Below are 8,890 nucleotides of genomic sequence, written 5' to 3'. Positions count from 1 at the left end.
CATGCATATATATATATATATATATATATATATTATGTTATAATAATTGAATAGGACAAAAATCAATCGTTTAAGCATCCCAAATTGAAATTTCACAGAAACATTTAATATTACTTAAAAATTATGTTGATCACATATATAACATCAATTTCAGATAATTAAGTCCCTAAGGCTTCCAATTTCTGCTTTAAACATTCTACATGGAACAGATACTTTTCTTGCTCAGCAGATAGACATCCTTAAATAGGGGATTTACTTACTTAACCGTAATTCCACATGGAATTTCACAATAAGCATATAAATATACAGAATAAGGGAACTGAAAGTATACCAGAATCATAGACGAGGGTCGGGTTATTACACTCTCCCCCCCTTAAAATAAGTTTGGTCCCTCAAACTTGCTCTATCATGTAATTTTGTTATGACTGCTCATGTAACCTTCGGTCCATATAATTCACAGGCTAACTAGATATTCCCCACAGTTATTTCAAAATTCTCAATATCATGAGCATCTTCTAGTTGTATTCATACATCAAATAAGATAAAACCACAAGAGTCTGAACACTCAGGGCATAAAATCTTCTGTAGGAAAGTGCTATATCCTGACAATACGTTCCCTAGCATCCTTTCTCATATACCAACCAAAATATACAAATTTTTTTTGTAAATACAGAAACATAATAAATATCATTTCTTTAAGCATATTCCTCAAGTATCTCTATAACATATGTTAATTTTGGTGGCCATAAAAAAAACATTGTTCTTCATCACATTCATAATTAGATCAAAATAATATTAGTAAGTCATATGAAATTTTCATTAGAAGGGCCATGTTCAACTTGTTCAGTTACATAGTTCCTTGAGCAAAGTGCATATCACAAGCCACTCAGAGACGAGTCATTATTTAAGATCATATATAAGTTACACAAGAAATCAATGACATGGCCAGATTCAAATATGAGTATGCACAATTAAATCAGGCTTCAGAGTCGCTTAAGCAAGATTCTGTCCAATTGACAAGATACATTTTATCTTAGCAGTCACAAATCAGTCGTGTAGGTACACAGTTACTAGCTTCATTATTAATTTCTAGTATTTCTCATTTTCCAAAAACACATCATGGTCATATCATTCCATTACTTCAAAATTATATCTACTATTTCTTGACAAGGTCAGAAAAAAAAAATGGGAAAAGGATCCAAGTCAATAATTCTTTATGGTTGCACTTCTACATGTATTAGCACAAAAAGAACCATATTCCAAATCAACTAATTACGGTGTTACCTAAGCAAATAACATACAGCTTTTCATGCAGACTTACCATCATAGTTACTTAGTCATGTCATCACAAGTCTAAATCTGAATAATAAATACAACTATAAAAGCCATTATTTTGAACAAAGAGAACCACTCAAAACCAAAATCAGAAATCAATCCAAAATCATGCTTAACTGATTAATCGTAACCATAAGGTGTAACATCTTTCTTTAATAAGCATCTCTTTTTGTTACATCACAAACTAATTTAGTCTCCTCTTAATCGGGGTAGTATCCCCCATTTCACATGGTTCTTTCTCTTCCTATCGTAAGACCAAAATCAACCACAATCAATTAACATAACAAGGTTTATAGTATTCATATCCATCCAAAATTTATACAATTCCCTTGATTCCCCATCAGGAGTTGTCAATAATTTCCCAGTTTACAAAATCATCTTAATTATAACTCGTTTCGAAATCATGGTTCATAGTGTTTGGCCAAGTCGGTTCAAGATTAATAGTCAATTTCCTTATCCATCTTAACAATTGGTAAAAACAAAATTATATTCAATTAACCTCGAGAATCCTGCATACATAGGCCGATCACAGTTAACATAATTCAACGATCATGCAAAACATAACTTATCAGAATGCCTAATACGCTAGCTTGTCAAAATCATAGGTCTAACCATTATTAACGTTTAATGTTTAAGCAATTTATCTAAACAGAGGATAGGTAACTATCAATCCAAAAATAACAACTGAGAACATACACCTTACTTAAGCATTTGCATATAAATTGCCTTACCAACCATTGTTCCTTATCATTCTGTTTAACCAGCCGAAGGTAGGATCTCTATCCTTATTCTCACCATGTTCTGCACAACTAGCAATCACAATATGCATATGGGATGTCCAATCGACATAAATCAGAATCGTTAGCGTTAACAGCTTGCATTTAACGTTGCCATCATCTTCTTTCATATGCATTAGGGATGTTATGCATAAGGCCTAAATCTTTCTAGACATCCTAAAGCTCAATGGATTCGTGTGTGAGATGGCAACTCGTGCTCTGATACCACTTGTTAGACCCCAAACCCGCCCCTAAAAGTTTGGGCATGACCACTTCAGAAACGGACACTTAACCTGTTATATATATAATATATAGGGCCTGAACGGAAACATTAAATATCAAAATTGACAATAGAAACAAACTCCATTGAGCTACTACTATCATGCCAGGATCACAAACTTTAAATAGACAAATAAAATCTAAAACATACATCCGAATGTCGGGTATATATATACGCATATATACACAAGCCCAACTCTATAATTGGGCATACACCAAAACATTTTGGAAGAAAGTATTATACACATTTCAACCTTAGGCCAACAACTAGAGTGCAAAACCAAAGTTCGTTAAAACTTCATGAAAATAAGAGCAGCTTCTCTTAGGCTTGGACATGGAAAGGTTGACCAAAGAGGACAAGCGTCATGGTTTAGGACTGACAACCTGGTTGGTTACCTACAGAAACAGACATAACATAGGGTGAGCCAAGCTCAGTGAATAGTATGATACATAAATGCACAATTTAAACATAATTCATAACAATGCATAAATAAATGCGAAGATCATGTAGTTAATCTGTTCCTGTTTTCATGTTATATGGCCTTAGGCCCCAGTCGTGAGTCATAATGGTTTTAAGCCCATGAATACATTAACATTAAGCTTTTAAACATAATGGCATATAGCCCTTGAACATATGGCTTGGAGCCCTTGTCAGAATGGCATAAAGCCCTTATCAGAATGACATTACAGCCCTTGAACATATAAATATATGGACTCAAGAGGTGTCTCACACGGATTCTAGAGGTGACTCACATTGTAGCACTTAGTTCCGTGTAGCACTTTGTTTCATATTAGAATGGCATAAGCCCTTATCAGATTGGCATTACAGCCTTTATCAGAATGGCATTAAGCCCTTAAAACATATTGGCATTAAAGCCCTTGAACATGCATATATGAACCCAAGAGGTGTCTCACACGGACTCTAGAGGTAACTCACATCGTAGCACTTAGTTCCGTGTAGCACTTTGTTTCATTTCATAACAACTTATACAGATGGCCATGAGCCTCATAACTTTCACAGAATGGCTTTCAGCCTCATAATTTTCACATATGTATGGACTCAAGAGGTGTCTCACATGGACTCTAGCGGTGGCTCACAATGTAGCACTTAGTTCCAAGTAGCACTTTGTTCCATACCAATAATTAGTAGGTTTTACAGACCAAACCATACATAAATGCCATACTATAAACGGAAATAAATTCATACATATGCATTATGCTTGAATCATTAACAGAAATTAGAATTCATACTTACTTATACTTAGCCTTTTAATAGCGCTGGCAAATCAATAAAAAAAGCATCCTTGTTAGTTCTATAAAGAAATTCCTCAACATTGTGAACTTATAATATAGTTGAACTTGTACATATGTAAGCATGTAACGTAGCTTGTAACATACTTACGCTTATATCGTACTTAAACTTAAGCTTGAAACGCACTTAAACTTGTAACATACTTGAACTCATAACATGCGTATACTTGTAACATACTTGAATTTATAACATACATGGACTTATAACATACTTGGACTTGTAACATACATGAACTTATAACATACTTAAACTTGAAAACTTGTAACACATTTAAACTTGTACATACTTGTACTTGTAACCTTACTTAAACTTGTACATATTTGAACTTGTCACACATATATAAACTTGTAACATTCTTGACTTAGAGCATACGTAAACTTATAACAGACTTAAACTTAGAACATACGTAAATTTGAAACTTAATTATTTGAACCACGGTATTATTATCCCTGGGTAAGGGCCTTGTGCTAAAGATGATGTGAATACTTCTACATATATGAATAATCATTAAGTTAATAGAAAACAGAGCTTTTCTTGTTATATCATGTCATTCTCATGCACTTAACAAAATAGAATGGTTCATATTCTTATGTGGGTTGCATACTAATGGTAAACCTTTACATTCGTATCATAGATTCTAAACGTTCTTGGGTCCCTTCAACATAATCTTAATTCACACAACATCATTCTTCAAGGATGAACATAAGTTCCACTTATTCTTTAAGAAATAACATACTATGCTGATAAATAACAAAGGCTAATATTCGTCATTAACGGAATATAAGGATTCCAAAATCATACCGGCGTACGCAAATCTTTCAGCGTTCATATAAGCTCACATTGCTTTCCAATTGTCATAATGTTTGAATAATACTTACAAAGAACAGAGCATTAGTGACAATAATTGTCAATAGTATATAAAGTGTACATTCTTGTACTACTACTCACAGTGCTACAACGGAGTGCTTGCCCCTCCTGGAGTGTGCCCTGTACATACACATAACTTAGTCATTAGTTCTTTTGCTTTCTTAATTCCTTTCCTGCTTTAGTTTACTTCGAATGAATTTACGGGCATCTTAGGGACATCAAACACAAATTCTAAAAATACCAAAGGGTTAAGCACGTAAAACCGAGCAAACAAGTTTTTGCAGCATGGGCCGCACGTGCAGCTGTGAGCCCCGCACGTGCGGCAGGCCTTCCGCACGTGCGACAGTGATCCCCGCACGTGCGGCGATTCCAGCAGAAAGCAGTCCGAAAATGCAGAAAAACCCAATTTTTGATACATTTTTCAAGGCTCAAAATAGGTTCTTTTAATTGATGAAACATGGTTCAAAATCATGTAAATAGGAGCTATAACATAGATCAATCTTCATACAATTTGGTCTTTTGATCTTAACTCACAAACACAACTTAACTTCATAACATTCCTATCTTCTCACACATAGCTATATATACACACATGATCATTTAGCTACATAATCAAACTTCAAAAACATGATTCTAATTAATCATTCACCACATATTTGTTCCATAACATAAACCCTAACTTGTATAACATAAAGAACTTTCTACTTAGTTATCAAAGAGAGGAACCATTAAGAATGAATTACACATACCCTCCATTAAAATCTTTATAGCCCCTTTAATTTCCCAATCTTCTTCCTTGGAAGCTTCTTCTTCTTTCTCCCCAATTCTCCTCTCCTAACCCTCTTAGGAGATATTTTTGTGTTTTTGGGTCCAAGTCAATGACTAGAGCATGCATATATATATATATATATATATATATATATTATGTTATAATAATTGAATAGGACAAAAATCAATCGTTTAAGCATCCCAAATTGAAATTTCACAGAAACATTTAATATTACTTAAAAATTATGTTGATCACATATATAACATCAATTTCAGATAATTAAGTCCCTAAGGCTTCCAATTTCTGCTTTAAACATTCTACATGGAACAGATACTTTTCTTGCTCAGCAGATAGACATCCTTAAATAGGGGATTTACTTACTTAACCGTAATTCCACATGGAATTTCACAATAAGCATATAAATATACAAAATAAGGGAACTGAAAGTATACCAGAATCATAGATGAGGGTCGGGTTATTACATGGACAGCTCCGCCATGACAAATAGGACCTGTGAGAATTGACTGAACGTAATTCAGATCCGTAGGGTAGGAGTTACAACCGAATACACCCTAAACTTAGTGGAAAAATGGCATTTCGGGGATGAAAACTCAAACCAGGCCCCGAACCACGCTGTGGCCCACATGGACAGTTCCACCATGACAAATAGGACTTTTAAAATTTACAAAACGTAAATCGTACCCGTAGGTTGGGAGTTTGAACCGAATACATCCAAAACATAGTCGAGAAAGGTCGTTTTAGGGGCGAAAAATCAAAACAGCCCCTGACCGACAGTGTGCCTCATGCGGATAGCTTTGCCATGACAAATAGGACTTAGGAGAATTGACGGAACGTAATTTGGACCCGTAGGTTGAGAGTTAGAGCCTAATACGTCGTAAACTTTGTCGAAAAAGGGCGTTTCGGGGGCGAAAAATCAAAACAGCCCCCGAACAACCATGTGGCTCAAGCAGATAGTTCCCCCATGACAAATAGGACTTACGAGACTTGATGGAACGTAATTTGGACCCGTAGGTTGGGAGTTAAAGCCGAATACCCCCTAAACCTAGTCGAAAAAGAGCGTTTCGGGGGCGAAAAATCAAAACACCCACCGAACGGCTGTGTGTCTCACACGGATAGCTCGCCATGACAAATACGTCTTGGGACAAATGACGGAACGTAATTCAGACCCGTAGGTTGGGAGTTAGAGCCGAATACGCCCTAAACTTCTTCGAAAATGGGCGTTTCAGGGGCAAAAACTCAAAACCGCCCCCGAACCAGCATGTGGCTAACACAGACAGTTCCCCCACGACAAATAAGACTTATGAGAATTGATGGAACGCAATTCGGACTCGTAGGTTTGCAGTTAGAGCCGAATACGCCCTAAACTTAGTCAAAAAAGGGCGTTTTGGGGCCAAAAAATCAAAACAGCCCTTGAACCACTGTGTGTCCCACACGGAAAGTTCCCCCATGAACAATAGGACTTGTGAGAATTGACGGAACGTAATTCAGACACGTAGGTTGGGAGTTAGAGCCGAATACCCCCTAAACTTAGTCAAAAAAGAGCGTTTCGGGGCGAAAAATCAAAACAGCCCCCGAACGACTATGCGTCTCACACGGATAGCTCTCTATGACAAATGGGCCTACGGAGAAATGACAGAACGTAAATCGGACCCATAGGTTGGGAGTTAGAGCCGAATACGCCTAAGCTTATTCGAAAATGGGCGTTTCGGGGGCAAAAAATAAAAACCGCCCCCGAACGAGAATGTGGCTAACGCAGATAGTTCTCCCATGACAAATAAGTCTGATGAGAATTGACAGAATGTAATTCGGACCCGTAGGTTTGAAGTTAGAGCTGAATATGCCCTAAACTTAGTGGAAAAAGGGCGTTTCGGGGCCAAAAAATCAAAATAGCCCCGGAACCACAATGTAGCTCACACGGACAGTTCCCCCATGACAAATAGGACTTGTGAGATTTGACAAAACGTAATTCGGACCCGTAGGTTGGGAGTTAGAGCTGAATACCCACTAAACTTAGTCGAAAAAGGCCGTTTTTGCGGCAAAAAACAAAACAGCCCCCGAACCACCGTGTGCCTTACACGGACAGTTCCCCAATGACAAATAGGACTTGGGAGAATTGACGGATTGTAATTCAGACTCGTAGGTTGGGAGTTAGAGTCGAATACATACAAAACTTAGTCGAAAAAGGGCGTTTCGCAGGCAAAAATTCAAAATGGTCCCTGAACAACCATGTGGCTCACACAAATAGTTTCACCATGACAAATAGGACTTGTGAGAATTGACGGAACGTTATTCGGACCCGTAGGTTGGGAGTTAAAGCCGAATACCCCCTTAACCGAGTCGAAAAGGGGCATTTCGGGGAAGAAAAATCAAAACAGCACCCGAATCACCATGTGATTCGCACACAAAGTTCTCCCATGACAAAGAGGACCTGTGAGAATTGACGGAACATAATTCGCACCCGTAGCTTGCGAGTTAGAGTGAATACCCCCTAAACTTAGTCGAAAAATGGCGATTCGTGGGCGAAAAATGAAAACAACACCCGAATGACCATGCGTCTCACACGGATTGCTTCGCCATGACAAATAGGACTTGTGAGAATTGACGGAACGTAATTCGGACCCGTAGGTTGGGAGTTAGAGTCGAATACGCCCTAAACTTTGTCGAAAAAGGGCGTTTCGGGGGCGAAAAATCAAAACAGCCACTGAACTACCGGGCGGCTCACAGGAACAGTTCCCCCATGACAAATAGGACTTGTGAGAATTGACAGAATGTAATTCGGACCCATAGGTTGGGAGTTAGAGCCGAATAACCTCTAAACGTTGTCGAAAGAGGGCATCTTGTGGGTGAAAAATCAAAATAACCACCGAACCACTGTGTGGCCCACACAGACAGTGGCAAAAATTGACGGAACGTAATTCGGACTCGTAGGTCGGCACTTAGAGCCGAATACGCCGTAAACTTAGTCGAAAAAGGGTGTTTCAGCGGCGAAAAATTAAAAAAGCCCCCGAACCAATGTGTGGCTCAGACGCACAGTTCCCCCATGACAAATAGGACTTGTGGAAATCGACGGAACATAATTCGGACCCGTAGGTTAGGAGTTTGAGCTCAATACGCCCAACCATAGTCGAAAAAGGGCGTTTCGGGGTTTAAAAATCAAAACAGCACCCGAACCACCGTGTGGCTTTCACGGACAATTCCCCCATGAAAAATAGGACTTGTGAGAATTGACGGAACGTAATTCAGACCAGTAGGATGGGAGTTGGAGCCGAATACCCCCGAAACCTAGTCGAAAAAGGGCATTTCGGGGGTGAAAAATCAAAACAACACCCGAACCACCTTGTGGTTCACACAGCCAATCCTCCTATGACAAATAGGACTTGTGAGAATTGACGGAACATAATTCGGACCCGTAGGTTGGGAGTTAGAGTCGAATACGCCCTAAACTTTGTCGAAAAAGGGCGTTTCGGGGGCGAAAAACCAAAACAGTCCCCGAACTACCGGGCGGCTCACAGAGACAGTTCCCCCATGACA

This window comes from Camellia sinensis, chromosome 11 (genome assembly GCF_055761805.1).
Source record: "Camellia sinensis isolate YWXY chromosome 11, ASM5576180v1, whole genome shotgun sequence".
Classification (NCBI taxonomy): Eukaryota; Viridiplantae; Streptophyta; class Magnoliopsida; order Ericales; family Theaceae; genus Camellia; species Camellia sinensis.
Note: the sequence above shows the minus strand (reverse complement) of the source record.